Source organism: Eriocheir sinensis, unplaced genomic scaffold (assembly GCF_024679095.1).
Source record: "Eriocheir sinensis breed Jianghai 21 unplaced genomic scaffold, ASM2467909v1 Scaffold1395, whole genome shotgun sequence".
In the NCBI taxonomy this organism is placed as follows: domain Eukaryota; kingdom Metazoa; phylum Arthropoda; class Malacostraca; order Decapoda; family Varunidae; genus Eriocheir; species Eriocheir sinensis.
Window position 1 is genome coordinate 47,807 of NW_026110734.1, and position 16,079 is coordinate 63,885.

A 16,079-nucleotide genomic window follows, 5' to 3' on the forward strand; every position below is an offset into this window, starting at 1 on the left:
AGCCTATCTATGTGTCACTTACGCTTATGGTTGCTGTGTAATTTGGTCATCTCCATGAACATCTTCATTTTCACTCACTGCTGGTCAGCCATCACGCGTTACGAAGGTGGAGGAAGATGGGTTCACAGCTTCCCTCCTGTGTTATTGGCTCCCCTGGTTATGTCCGTAGCGAGCGTTGCATTTCTCTTGTCTTAATCGTTCAACATCCTCACCATAACTTACCCGTCGGTAATTGCCGTCATTCAAAGTGGTATAGGAAGGTATGGTGAATGTGTTAAGCTTCTCTGTGGGGGCTCCCGTGGTCCCGTGGTAGAGTCTCGGCCTTGCGCTTCGGCGGGTTGCTAGGGCGTGGGTTCGAGACCTATCCCGTGCTCTTTCCGACACCCTCAGCCACGTTGTTGGGCCTCCTCCTTGAAAGAATTGGGTATCTCTCTACCAGCCGTCTGGGGGGTTGCCTTCCTCCATTGGGGTATATCCCCAACGAAATACCCCACCCCACCCACCACCCCCCAAAAAAAGCTTCTCTGTAACATTTCCTCCCGTGGTTTACGTGCGTATTAAGAGATTTAGTTTTCTTAAGTAATCGTTGGAAATCCTCGCCATCACTCATCGTTCACCATTTATATTAGATAACAAGGATAGAGAAAGGTATGGCGAGTGTTCTAAGTGTGTGTGTGTGCTATTATGTCCAGTTAATAATATATCAATGGCATGAGTGAAATAATGGCCGAGTCGTTCTGTAATACCTGTGTCGGGGAAAGTGTGTGTGTGTGTGTGTGTGTGTGTGTGTGTGTGTGTGTGTGTGTGTGTGTGTGTGTGCAAAGTCTAATTCTGTGATCGGCTTGAAAAAATAAATGTGTGTGTGTGTGTGTGTGTGTGTGTGTGCAAAGTCTAATTCTGAAATTGGCTTGAAAGAGTAACTGTGTGTGTGTGTGTGTGTGTGTGTGTGTGTGTGTGTGTGTGTGTGTGACTTAGGGGCTTACATTTTAATTCTGGCCATTTTCTCGACTTCCTTCGCCCCTGCTCGGCCACTTCAGCTCAATTAGTGCGGCTCGCGTGTCGCTAAGTGCTGAGAGTGACTGGCTGAGGAAGGAGGTTTTTATTTTATCTTTCACGTTCTTTTTTATTTCCGTTGTCGTGGGTGATTTTTTTGTGGGGTGAGTCGAAGTTCCATTCCGGTGTGTTCGGGGGCAGGGCGGGGGCATGAAACTGTTGATGTTGTTATTCGTCCACTTATTTTTCTTCCTTTTCCTCCTTTTTTTTTCTTGTCAATGGTATTTTCATCTCTATCTTCCCTATAGCCTAATATTTTCTAACAAACCATCTACCTTTAACTTGTTACTTAATCTTTAAAACTCATTTATTACTATTTCTACTTATCATTAATCTCAGTGGCACTGTGGGGAGAGAGAGAGAGAGAGAGAGAGAGAGAGAGAGAGAGAGAGAGAGAGAGAGAGAGAGAGAGAGAGAGAGAGAGAGAGAGAGAGAGAGAGAGAGAGAGAAAGGGAAGGAAGGTAGGAAAGGTTGTTGTTAAAGATTTAGCCCTAGTATCACTAAGGGAACGGGCCCTTGTCCGAAGACAAGAGGGAAGTTAAGAGGGAAAAGATCGCTCCCCCCTGCACCAGGCGGCCCGTAGCAGGGTGCCGACAGACCGACTCTATAGGCGATCAAAATCTAGCAGACCAAGTCGGTCCGTCGACGAGGACTGACGTGTCTCTGGGAGAGAGAGAGAGAGAGAGAGAGAGAGAGAGAGAGAGAGAGGTATTTCCTATCATCCGTTTTCCTTACACTTATAATTAACCAGCGTTGAATGAAAGTGGGAAGCAAGGAGAGGAGGGAGGGAAGGCATGGAGTCAGGGGCGGATCCAGAAAATCAATTTGGGGTTTTGGCCCGATGGTAAAATTTCATAAGTTAGCGACAGTCTCAAAACAGTGACGGCCAATGGATAGTGATGGCGGTTCTTTGCTTAAAATCCGCAGCTCCCGAGCAATCAACGTATATGTGACAAATGAAAGAAACAATTCAAATTGTACATCCGACCAGTGAAAAGGCAGATCTGAACAGGTAGAATTCATCACCATACGAGCATTCGAAGATAACTACTATCCATTTCAGAGCCTATGACATACTGTTTTTCGCAGATATCTTTCAAACGAAGACTTGGATCAGCATCGTGCTTTGGCACACATTATTTCACACACTCCGCTAATTTTTGACACTATTGTGCATTGTCAAATGCGCCTAATTATGGCGTTTACTCTTGACTGTGAAGTCAAATACCTGCCTGAGCTACTACGCATTCGAACAGGCGAATCGTGACGTAGTAGTGACGTCTATCCACCCACTGCCTTCACTCCTGGATACCCCTACTCCTACCGCTCCCTTCCCTTCCCTCCTACCCTTCTCCTTATCCCCCTACCTCTTTCTCCTCCATGCCTCCGTTACTCTCTCAGTTCCCCCCCCCCTCCCTTTCCCCCCTCCTCTCTCTCTCTCTCTCTCTCTCTCTCTCTCTCTCTCTCTCTCTCTCTCTCTCTCTCTCTCTCTCTGAGATGTGAAGGTATGGGCTCATTATGACTTGTCTATAATGGCGGATAACTCTTAAGTATGGGTTAAATTCTTAAGTATGGGCGGGTGTTCTCTCCACACGACCTTGATTCCTGGTCCAGCGCAACTTGCTGTTGCTTAATGAGTATTGTTGTATGAGGTTTATTCGGCAATTATATAACCATTGAAAGTTGTACGAGTTTTTTTACCCTCCATCTCGTAGGTTACGTTGAACGTATGATGGTGTGAAGGATGTAGCTGACGCTTGATAATGTATAGGAAATCGTTTAAAAGACGGAAAGGAATATGGGTGAAACTGAAGCGGGAATTCATTGCAGAGAAAATGTTAAAACGAAATTAAAGTGATAAATATATGAATCATTTATTCTAATGTTAGAAAAAGACTACCATACGATATGGGTTCATGTAGATATGTTAAAAAGTCATTGCAGACATAAATAGACACCAAGTATATATATTGGGTGGATTAATAATATAAATAACTGACCACATATTTTACTTTAATATTCATCACTATCGACAAACAAGTCACCTTCATCATCACTGTCGATGTTGATGACGACGGGATCTACACCTTCACGTATGTTGTCAGAGGACCAGTACTCGTCCTCGAAGGCTCTGGCTCGTCGTACTGCTCCTGCCCACACCTCCTTTGTTGCGCACAGCTTGGCTTCTTGTACCCTCACCTGTAGATCTGCCCGGGTGAATCGCTGCAAGGTGGAGCGCACATACCGCTTCATGGCGCCCCACACCTGTTCGATGGCGTTAAGCTCGGGATGTGCAGGTGGTAGTCGGACGACCTCATGTCCCCAGTCACGAATGACATTATCAACTGTGTACTGTGGCTCCGGTCGGTGTCTCCTGCAGAGCTGAAGAAGCTCGGGACGCGTGGCGTGTTGCGGGAAGTGAATTCTGCGGATCGCTAGCCAGTCCATCAACTCTGCTTTGTTGGTGGCGGTGGTGGGACACCGACTCTCCTCTGTCAGCTGGCTGTGGTAGGGCGCGTTGTCCAAAACCAATACTGATGGTTCTTCCAGGGCCGGTAGCAGCTGCGACGTAAGCCAGCGAAGGAAGAGGGTGCTGTTCATTTCCCCGTGGTAGTCACCGGTTTTGTTTTTTGCAGGGAAGCACAAAAATGACTCGCTTACAAAACCGTCGACTGTACCACCTGCTACCACTACAAATCGCTCCCCTTCTCCAGGTGGCACCTGACGACTGTAGGTAGCATTAGTGGCAGGCTGGGATGTGTCTACCCACTCCTTATTGTGCTGCATGCGAGTGGTGAACCATGTCTCATCCACGTAAACTACTTCTCTTCCCTCCCTCCGATGTCGCTGAAGTGCTCGGAGAGCCTCAACACGGCGGCACACGACATCTAGCGACTCCTTCCTTAGGTACACTTTCCGCTGTGATGTTCTGTAGCGGAATCCCATGTTGTGCAGCACTCGCCACATCGTAGTTTCTGAGGTTTCACTTGGGATAATACATGCCGTCTTCAAGCTTTCAGTCAGGGTGCCAATAGTAAACGTTTCTTTTGCTGCAAACTTGGCATGTATATGGCGGCGAATGGCACCAGAAGTAAAACTGTCAAAAACAAGTGGTGTGGCAGGGGGCGGTGAGTGTGGCGGTGTCACAGGGGGAGTAGCTGTCCCGCGCTGTGCAGTATCTGGCCGAGAACGTGTGCTCCGTTGAACCAGCAAGCGCACTGCATTTGCGGTCATTCCCATGACCTCTGCAACACGATCATAAGGCCTGTTGGGGAAAGGAAATCATATTAGATAGCATGTTCGAAATTTTCATGTTTAACCATTTCTTTAACCAGGACAACAATCCAAATGATATTCCACACAGTCTGTGAATGTTCACTTTTATTGTCATGGGTAACTGTAAAATATAGTGACTTTTATTTGTAACTACGGAATACAAATTTTGATTCATTACTTACCTATTCAAACTTATCCTCAATTTATTTTCAATATTCTCTTGATTAAAGACTTGAAAGAGTCGTTGTACGATGGCTCCTTTGCACCCACGGGAACATCGCTGCAAGCTGGCCATGGTTCACAGCGATGAAATACTCCTTCCTCCACAGGATGTGGGTATCAGCAGCCTATCGGCCGCATGCCCGTTACTTACCATGTTACCTTCTTCGCTCACCAAATACGGTGTAACAGTGAAACAAGCAAGAGCATCGATTACGATTGTTTGCATAAACAATCCAGCTACACTCGGCATATAATTTTTATTTCTCTGCCATTAATTCCTCATACTTGTGCATGGATTCATATACTGTGTAGCCGCAAGAGAGAGAGAGAGAGAGAGAGAGAGAGAGAGAGAGAGAGAGAGAGAGAGAGAGAGAGAGAGAGAGAGAGAGAGAGCGGGGGGGGGGGAACTGAGAGAGTAACGGAGGCATGGAGGAGAAAGAGGTAGGGGGATAAGGAGAAGGGTAGGAGGGAAGGGAAGGGAGCGGTAGGAGTAGGGGTATCCAGGAGTGAAGGCAGTGGGTGGATAGACGTCACTACTACGTCACGATTCGCCTGTTCGAATGCGTAGTAGCTCAGGCAGGTATTTGACTTCACAGTCAAGAGTAAACGCCATAATTAGGCGCATTTGACAATGCACAATAGTGTCAAAAATTAGCGGAGTGTGTGAAATAATGTGTGCCAAAGCACCATGCTGATCCAAGTCTTCGTTTGAAAGATATCTGCGAAAAACAGTATGTCATAGGCTCTGAAATGGTTTTAGTAAACGTTTATTTCGATATGTAAGCAGCAAGGGTGATCATAATACAGGTCATAAATAAATTACAAACCTAACCTTTACAAAAAAGAGTTAATATGTAAAATTAGACACAGCTGAAGATAAAAGGGAATTCATATAGGGCTTCTTTTACATGGGATTTTTTAGACCCTTCTTTTCTTGTATTAAATCAACTCTTTTATCACTCATTAATTACTCCATAAATGATCTCACCGTCTCGTATCCCTGGCAGCGTGATCCGGCTTAAGTTGTTATTGGAGACTGGTGTTCGGGGATAAACAAGGGAAAAGAGAATATACATTTATTTAAAATTAAATGAAAGTAATTGCCTTACGCAATATTCTATGCTCAGACGATCATAACACTGGCATATTCAGCAATGGATGCAACATATGACAAACGACATGTCTTAAACATAATACTACAATATGTGCTCAGTTGTTGCCAATAATAATAACACTCGTCGTTCCACAAGCAGTGGTTTGTATCTCTCTGCTTACATCACAATCATTATGTACTCTCTTCACAAAATCCTAATAACACATTCCTGTAGTATAATCTACTACAAGTCATGGAAACACCCAATTTTACCACACCCAGTGGTTTTACCTTTGCTTTACATCGCAAACAAATAATCACAATCCTGTCCCACTCACAATCCTACTTCACATCTCCTACATTATAATCTCCAGGACAATACAGTCGGTTTCCCTTAGATTCTCGAATTTCTACTCACGATTAAGATCACAACAGCCATTCTCGGCTGAGTGAGTAGCAGGTCTGCTTGAGGCGAGAACCAAGCTCGGTCTACCCATACCACTGATTTCTAGGCCACATTTTTCTTTGCTTTAGGCGGACTTACATCCTTGACACACCCTTAATTTTCTACATAACCAATGGCCAATACTTCCTGTCACACCCATCTGCTCGCTCATTATGTTGTATTGTTTTACTTTTCCTGCTATTCGTGAGTCAGTCTTAAGACACTCCCTCAGTGATTTTTCTGTTAAATTATTGGCTCATAACATGTCGCCACGACTGACGTCACGGGTCAGAGTCTTTTTCAATGGTTGTTCACACTTTCTGACCACGCCCACTGGGCATCTGTTTTCTGTACCTGAGTCTGGGTATCTGTTTTCCTTTACCCTCGTTGTTTCCCCTCTTTGGTATTTGAGATGCTTACACTTATATATATGTCACCCTTTTTGTTAGTGTTTGTCCTGTCAGATGTTTACACAGTTGTATACCTGCTTTTCCTCTCTGGGTATCTGTTTTCCTTTACCCTCGTTGTTTCCCCTCTTTGGTATTTGAGATGCTTACACTGTTATATATATCACCCTTTTTGTTAGTGTTTGTCCTGTCAGATGTTTACACAGTTGTATATCTCACTCCTCTGTTTCCTCGTTTTCTGGGTCCTGATATACTTCCCCTTCCGGAAGATCTCGCCCCTGAGATCTCACAGGTGTTGGTGGAGAAGATACGCCTTGCAATGTCTGCAGTTGGTTCGAGTCTGGAATTAGGCGGCGTCGTGCGTAGCGTAGGACATAGGAATACCCCACGGCAGACGTCACCAGCAGAAGAACCAGGATCACGACAATGGCGAAGACAATCCACCAATGGATTGCGGGTTGAAAGGGCTGATCCGGCTCGACAACATAATTTAGGGGCTGCAAGCCAGCTGTTAGCCCCTGTAGGGGGATGGACTCAGCACTGCGAAGAGAACCTTGCCGAAGCATCAATATCCCATTATCCGTCAGGCTGACAGTATGTCTGTTTACAGGATGGGTAGGGCATGTGAGTGTCAGAGTGATGGGGGAGGCAAGTGAACAGGTCCAGTAGCCAGGACCTTTGATTAGCATAGGCTGAAATGTTTTCAAGACTATTGTGTGGCAGAGGTTGATCACTGACTCATGTTTCAAGAAAGCAGCCGATTTACAAGAGGCTGCGTTATTAGCCTCATAGACGGGGCCTGTGGGAGGACAAACTAACATATGGTTATTCTTGTTACAGTGTTTTATACTAGAAAGCATAAAATATATTTTCCTATTCTCACTGAAGGCAATACATCTTGAATCAACACTATACATAAGAAAGTAAGTGCTATTCTGCACAGAAAATGGAAGGGAGTCGATTCGAAAGACATCAAAGGTGTCAATCGGATCTCCTCGCAAAGGTTTGGTGAAATAGAAATTACGAGAACCGTGCAAAGCCGTTGTCCTGGAGGACAGTTATTACATCCCTATATAGAGCTAAAAAATCAAGAGCTGCAAGGCACAAAAGACCTGGAGGCCGATCCTAGGTTTCCTTTAATGTACTGAACAACTGTTTGTCTCACATAATGGTTGGAGTTATGTATGTTTGCAGGGGAGCCTGCAGACTCAAATATAAATCTTGTATACCTGCTCTTATGTGTCTCAATGCTAAGTCAAAATATAACAATTCTTGTAGGAGCTTTTTTCTCTTCCTAATGCCATAGTCTATAGTAAAATGGCGCACAACTTGGTTCAATACATCTACAGCTGAATATAGCCTGTTAAAGGCAGATTGCATGGCATGCATATTATTTAATGATGTTTAGTTTTCCATAATAAACATTTAACTATATAACATCTTTCTCAGTTAATGACTTTAGTATTCTATTTTTTCATGAATAGCATCAACTTGAGCCTGGGTCTCGGTACCAAATAGGTTATTAGACAAGGATCCTCAAAAAAATTATTTCCCGTTTTTTTTTTCTATAATTCATAGAAGCATGCAGCTTGTTTTGAATAGTAGTCATCACATAGCCTAAAAATTTTCGTAGATGATGCAACAATAAACTGAATTCGTTTTCAAAATTAAAGAGTGTGTATTTTATTGCTTTTACAGCTGGATACTCAGGTGACATTTGAATAACATTTCAAGTAACGAAGCAGTTAAAATCCGTGCTTTATATAATGCAGTTAAAACATCTTCTGTAAGGCAAAACGGTACTATAGTCTCTGTCTGTGAGGACTATAATATAGATAGTATGTTGGTGTGAAACTTTGGCCAGCACGTGTTGGGGACTCCTGTTGTGTCAATGAGTCGTACACCGAAAGAGTCAGATCAATCTGTGGTTTATTTCGTCATATTTCCGCTCAATTATTGCATTTTCATCCTTATGCATTATTCCTGTTCTATATCGTAATAGTTTTGACATTACATTAGGCAACTCTTGTACCGTGCAAGAGCGAAGGCTTTATCTATGCCGAGGTGGCTCTGAAAGTTTGGGAGTAACCTGAGAAGGTAGGGCCTGTGCATCAGATGTTTATTGCTGTTGTAGAACGAACATTATTTTAATGTGTCATGAGTAGCAGTCACCTCTCCGCTACGAGTCATTATTTTCGGTAGAAGTTTTCTCAGCGATTTCAGGGTTGAGCAATGCAAAGAATAGATCAGTGTCTGTCTCTGGATTTAAAGGGTATGCTCGCCTAATCGTTGGACATTGCTGCACGTCGATGCAATCTTCATGAAGGACTTTTACTCTATCTGTGGGGACCGTTGAAACCTTACTAGTCCTGAGGTTTATAATTTCTACCATTATATCACTGATCTTCTCTGTTACCCTGTAGGGTCCATCAAAAATAAGTTACAACTTTTTATTTACTTTTTTCTTTGGTCTCGTTTGAGGAACACTGTCTCCAACGTTGATAGTTTTGATTTTGTAGCTTTGTATTTCTTTTCTATTTCTTCTCTACCTTTTTCAAAGTAAACCTGGCATCTATCATAAACTAAATTTGCAACTGCAGCCATTTCCTCTTCATAGGAGTCAATATCATAAACTTTCCTTGCATTACAACCATTTCCTCTTTATAGGAGTCAATATCATAAACTTTCCTTGCATTACAACCATTTCCTCTTTATAGGAGTCAATATCATAAACTTTCCTTGCATTACATCCATTTCCTCTTCATAGGAGTCAATATCATAAACTTTCCTTGCAATTACAACCATTTCCTCTTTATAGGAGTCAATATCATAAACTTTCCTTGCATTACATCCATTTCCTCTTTATAGGAGTAAATATCATAAACTTTCCTTGCAATTACAACCATTTCCTCTTCATGGGAGTAAATATCATAAACTTTCCTTGCATTACATCCATTTCCTCTTTACAGGAGTAAATATCATAAACTTTCCTTGCATTACAACCATTTCCTCTTCATGGGAGTAAATATCATAAACTTTCCTTGCAATTGCAGCCATTTCCTCTTTATAGGAGTAAATATCATAAACTTTCCTTGCAATTACAACCATTTCCTCTTTATAGGAGTAAATATCATAAACTTTCCTTGCAATTACAACCATTTCCTCTTTATAGGAGTAAATATCATAAACTTTCCTTGCAATTACAACCATTTCCTCTTTATAGGAGTAAATATCATAAACTTTCCTTGCATTACAACCATTTCCTCTTCATAGGAGTCAATATCATAAACTTTCCTTGCAATTACAACCATTTCCTCTTTATAGGAGTAAATATCATAAACTTTCCTTGCAATTACAACCATTTCCTCTTCATAGGAGTCAATATCATAAACTTTCCTTGCAATTACATCCATTTCCTCTTTATAGGAGTAAATATCATAAACTTTCCTTGCAATTACAACCATTTCCTCTTTATAGGAGTCAATATCATAAACTTTCCTTGCAATTACAACCATTTCCTCTTTATAGGAGTAAATATCATAAACTTTCCTTGCAATTACAACCATTTCCTCTTTATAGGAGTAAATATCATAAACTTTCCTTGCAATTACAACCATTTCCTCTTTATAGGAATAAATATCATAAACTTTCCTTGCAATTACAACCATTTCCTCTTTATAGGAGTAAATATCATAAACTTTCCTTGCAATTACAACCATTTCCTCTTTATAGGAGTAAATATCATAAACTTTCCTTGCAATTGCAGTCATTTCCTCTTTATAGGAATAAATATCATAAACTTTCCTTGCAATTACAACCATCTCCTCTTTATAGGAGTAAATATCATAAACGTTCTTTGCAAATACAGCCATTTCCTCTTTATAGGAGTAAATATCATAAACGTTCTTTGCAAATACAGTCATTTCCTCTTTATAGGAGTAAATATCATACCAGGGCTGCTGAATTTTTTTCTAACATAGTGTAGGGTACAGGAGGATCTCTAAAAATCCTCTCTCTGTCTCTCTCGATAAAATAGGGACTCCTTTATGGTGCGATAATACGCAGCATTATAGGCCAAGATGTCTATAAGTAGCATTATATCCCAAACGGACACATTTCCTAGAACATTCTCCTCAAAATGTTAACAACAGTATAATTTGCGCGCTTTATTATTCCATTTCCATTTGTATGGGAAGCCGTTATTCGCGTGTCGCACAGGTAGCTTCTAATTTATCTCCTGCATCACGGAATTAACGAACTCTGAACCTTGACCTGTAACAACTGTCTGAGGAACACCGTGTACACAAACAACATCCACGTACAACGCCCTTGCCATTTCGCGGGCTTCCTTACTCCGTAAGGGTACTATAATCAAATACCTTTTAAAAACATCAACTATGGGCATTACGTATCGAACCCTATTGTCCGATACACCCATGGGACCCACAAGGTCCATGTGTATTCTTCCAAAAGGAGCGGTGACGTCTGGATATTGCCGCCAAGGAGCAGGGTGCAAGTTCCCAACTCACTTTTAAAACGACTACCATGACGCACTTCCTTACATAATTTTCTACATCCCGTTTCATTCCAGGCCAGAAAGCGAACTTTCTACACCGACATAACGTAACTTTGGTTCCTCCGTGCCCTGCAGTGGCGACGAATGAGCCAGAGTTATCGCCTTGGAAATACTTGGGGGGTAGAACCACCACCTTAGTGGCTTCTCCGTACGGACTCACTAAAACACATCATTTATTTCCACCTGTAACTCTGACAGGGGCGGCATCTCACATTATGCCCATCTTCAACACAATATAACATAATTTCCACCTGTACCTCTAACAGGGGCGGCATCTCACATTATGCCCATCTTCAACACAATATAACATAATTTCCACCTGTACCTCTAACAGGGGCAGCATCTCACATTATGCCTTTTTTCTCTGAGTCTTTGCTCAATTTTCATTCATGGGGCTTCCTTCTTTTAGCAAACTTATATGCTGGCTGCTCATCATGCAGCTCACTAATCTCCTGAATACTCCAGTCAAGTGTGTGGCCAATACACTCACTATTCAGGTCCATACATATCATATATTTTATTTTCTCATTTTTCGGCGCCTGTTTCTTTTTCTGCACTAGTGCAATACCTTGCCCCTCATTATCCACGTGTTCCACGGTTTTTGTTGTTCCCCATCCACAAACATTATCGCGCGTGTCCTTCTAATTCAATCTCAGTGTCCTGTGAGCCTTCATCCTTGATAAAAAAAATCTGCTACTATATTTTCCTTGCCAGGCAAATGATTGATTGTGAAACCATACTCACTCATGAGAGTCTGCCATCTAGCTATCCTGCCGTTGGGACTAGCTACCTGTAACAACCAGACTAAAGGTCTGTGACCCGTGTGGATCTCAACAGGGTAACCCAGTATTAATGGGCGGTTTACGTGTAACCCATAAATTACAGTTAAAGCCTCTCGTTCAACTATACTGTACCGCTGTTCTGCCGTATTCAATTTCTCACAAAAAAAGATACAGGTCTTAGTTTATCATCATTATCCTGTTATTGCAATACTCCACCAGTATTGTAGTAGGATGCGTAGAGTGACTGTACCAAGCATTCTATCCTTAAGGGTTGAGAACGCAATTTTTGTTTCATCCGTCCATATGAGTGGAGTTTTAATTATTTATTTATTTATTTATTTTTTTGTGTACCTTTCTTCCCTTTGTAAATCTTTAGAAAAGGAGCAACAATTTGTGAATAATTTGCAATAAATTTGCGATAATAATTAGTCAATCCAAGAAATGACTGTAAATCATGAACAGTTTGGGGGCAGGACGTTTTGTATGGCCTCCAGCTTGCTAGACTGAGGTCTTATTCCTCTGAGCGGATGGGATGGCCCAGTGAATCTACTTTGTCCTTAAAAAGTTACACTTCTCCATCTTAAGAGTCAGTTTGGCTTCCTTTAAGTGATCCAGAATTTGTTCTAAGTTATCTGCGTGATTAGAAAATATATCGCCCAGGATAATTATGTCATCAAGGTACACCTGAACCTTGTTGCTTAATAGTCCTGTAAGGACAGTGTTTATTATTTTCTTGCAGCAGGACGGGGCTGTTTTAAGGCCAAAGGGGAGGGAAGTAAATTCCCAATGTCCTGCTGGAGAAGAAAATGCCGTCTTCTCTCTGCTGATTTCATCTTGGGGGATTTGATGGTAACCCTGTTTCAAGTCTAGGCATGAAAAAAAACTTACTATCTCCCAATTGATTGAGTATGGTAATTATATTAGGGAGTGGGTACCGGTCGTCCCGTAGTGTTTTATTAAGTGCCCGGAAGTCCAGACAAAGTCGTAGTACTCCATGTTTTTTTTGCACTGGGATAAGTGGGGCATTATAGGGTGATCGCGAAGGGCGAATCACACCCTGTTGCTGGAGCGATATAAGTTGTTTATTTACTCTGTCATGATAACTGATAGGAATGTTATATGGACGCCTGTACACTACTTCATCAGTGTTTTGCTTGATGGTGCTTGAAAAAATAGAGCGTTACTGTTAATGGTTCTTGTTCTGTGGAAAACACTATTATATATTTATCTATTAAGGACTTTAAAACCTAATTCTCTCTCTTCACTTGGGAATTTAGCGTCAACAATTTGATAGAGGCTTTTCTTCCTTACTTCAGGCTCTGCGGGCTTCAAGTCTGTTTTATCTGTGTCAGCGGTCTGTACACTAGATACTTGTGGCAGATCAGCGTATAGCTCATGAGTGACAGGCTTCACAAATCCTAACGTTGTATTATCATCTATCTTTACACTCACTTTCAATATTCAAATACGGCACAGTGACATAAGATCTTTGATTGTCAGATGAAGGGGTTAACTTAGCTATCCCTGAGCACAAGACTCTAGCCTGAGGAGTACTAACACAAGGCTCAAATAAAGCTTCACTTGCCTGTAGTTGCGTCACTAGCGTTATGTAACCTGCAACATATGCATGCAGTTGCAAAGGTTCCGCTGCTTGGCAACGTACGGCCTTATTTTCAGTGAGACCTTCTTCATTTCCATCTACATTTAGCTAAGATCCTTCACCTCTAGATATAAGACATATTTTTCCTGGCATAATTGTATGGTTTCCCCTTCTATTATCAGTTTTAAGCTTCGTTCTTTTGTTCCTCATTTAGTTGCAATGTTTTCAAAATAATCTCGTGCTACACGACAAATCAGTACTCAACATAATATGAGTCGGCAAATCTACATCGCGTGTTATCAATAAGTCTTGGAAACTACTTTTTCCTTCCATATTAACTTGTCTTTTACCGTCATTTTCAATATGGTATCTTTGCACAGAGACAATATTCACAGGTTTCGCTTCACAGTTATTTACTGCGAGCCCTAATTCTTTAATAAATTCATCCGTTAAAAACTCACACACGCTCCTGTTTCTAGGAGTGCTGCCACTTTTGCATATGTGTTATCATGAGTAGTGCGATCTGCCTACCAAAGTTACTCTTGAGTTATGTTAATTATAGCCTTCTTTTCATTATTTTTAAGGTCACTCCCTTGTTCGTTATAGCCTTCATCTTATTATATTAAAGGTTACTCCCTTGTTCGTTATAGCCTTCATCTTATTATATTAAAGGTTACTCCCTTGTTCGTTATAGCCTTCATCTTATTATATTAAAGGTTACTCCCTTGTTCGTTATAGCCTTCATCTTATTATATTAAAGGTTACTCCCTTGTTCGTTATAGCCTTCCTCTTATTATATTAAAGGTTACTCCCTTGTTCGTTATAGCCTTCATCTTATTATATTAAAGGTTACTCCCTTGTTCGTTATAGCCTTCATCTTATTATATTAAAGGTTACTCCCTTGTTCGTTATAGCCTTCATCTTATTATATTAAAGGTTACTCCCTGTTCGTTATAGCCTTCATCTTATTATATTAAAGGTTACTCCCTGTTCGTTATAGCCTTCATCTTATTATATTAAAGGTTACTCCCTTGTTCGTTATAGCCTTCATCTTATTATATTAAAGGTTACTCCCTGTTTTGTTCTTCGCTCATTTTCCGTTTTTTCCACTGCAAATGTGCATATTTATTTATTTATTTATTTTCATTTATTTATTTAATGTTATTTGTAGTAGATAACTGAGGGGGGCACTACCCTGGCCTCCTCTTCCTCTGATTCTCTTACTTCACACATTTATCTTAATACTTCACACTATTGTCCATATGCTTCATTTTTTTTTCTTGACTTTTTATCCATAGCTCACACTTTTCTTAGTATTTCACATTTTTTCTAGATCATACTCTACACTTCCTACCTGGGGGACGCGGGTTAGGCCTTTATAATGTCACTCTATGGCTGCATGCCCGCCGCGGCACACCGCCACCCTGTGAGGCGTAGAGCCCCGTGTTTCCCTCCATCCTGGGGTAACAATCCTAAAACAAACAAACCTGAGAGGCAGGACGCTGCCGCTGCCTGTCACCTGACACCCTCTCACTGATGAATGGATCGCGGCGCGGGTGGAGAGAGACTGCCCATCCCTCTCCACTCCGCCCGGGAAGGAACTCATGAATTCTCGGTTGAGTCGCGTGTGCTACCCATTGCACTACAGAACAACAGTGGTTGGCCAGAGTCTCCATTACCATATCGTCAAAGTCCATGTCCTCCGGAAGAACCATTAATTATATAATTAAATCGTCACTATTATTTCCGCCACTTAAAACGAGCAAAGCTTAATGAAAATAAGAGGCGTTTTCTCGTCAGAGTAAATTAAACAAAAGCACTGTAAGCACATGTCCCTATTTATCCCTACACCGCTGCCGCCAGTTTTAGACCCTTCTTTTCTTGTATTAAATCAACTCTTTTATCACTCATTAATTACTCCATAAATGATCTCACCGTCTCGTATCCCTGGCAGCGTGATCCGGCTTAAGTTGTTATTGGAGACTGGTGTTCGGGGATAAACAAGGGAAAAGAGAATATACATTTATTTAAAATTAAATGAAAGTAATTGCCTTACGCAATATTCTATGCTCAGACGATCATAACACTGGCATATTCAGCAATGGATGCAACATATGACAAACGACATGTCTTAAACATAATACTACAATATGTGCTCAGTTGTTGCCAATAATAATAACACTCGTCGTTCCACAAGCAGTGGTTTGTATCTCTCTGCTTACATCACAATCATTATGTACTCTCTTCACAAAATCCTAATAACACATTCCTGTAGTATAATCTACTACAAGTCATGGAAACACCCAATTTTACCACACCCAGTGGTTTTACCTTTGCTTTACATCGCAAACAAATAATCACAATCCTGTCCCACTCACAATCCTACTTCACATCTCCTACATTATAATCTCCAGGACAATACAGTCGGTTTCCCTTAGATTCTCGAATTTCTACTCACGATTAAGATCACAACAGCCATCCTCGGCTGAGTGAGTAGCAGGTCTGCTTGAGGCGAGAACCAAGCTCGGTCTACCCATACCACTGATTTCTAGGCCACATTTTTCTTTGCTTTAGGCGGACTTACATCCTTGACACGCCCTTAATTTTCTACATAACCAATGGCCA

General features: G+C 41.5%; 1 long non-coding RNA gene across 1 annotated transcript; it reads left to right on the forward strand.

The window, feature by feature from the left end:
* The first annotated feature begins 13,488 nt into the window (after positions 1 to 13,488).
* Positions 13,489 to 14,560, forward strand: LOC126989963 (uncharacterized). The gene is made up of 3 exons (XR_007743919.1): positions 13,489 to 14,214; positions 14,259 to 14,390; positions 14,477 to 14,560. It is a non-coding gene; the product is annotated as an uncharacterized LOC126989963 (long non-coding RNA).
* The last annotated feature ends 1,519 nt before the right edge of the window (positions 14,561 to 16,079 follow it).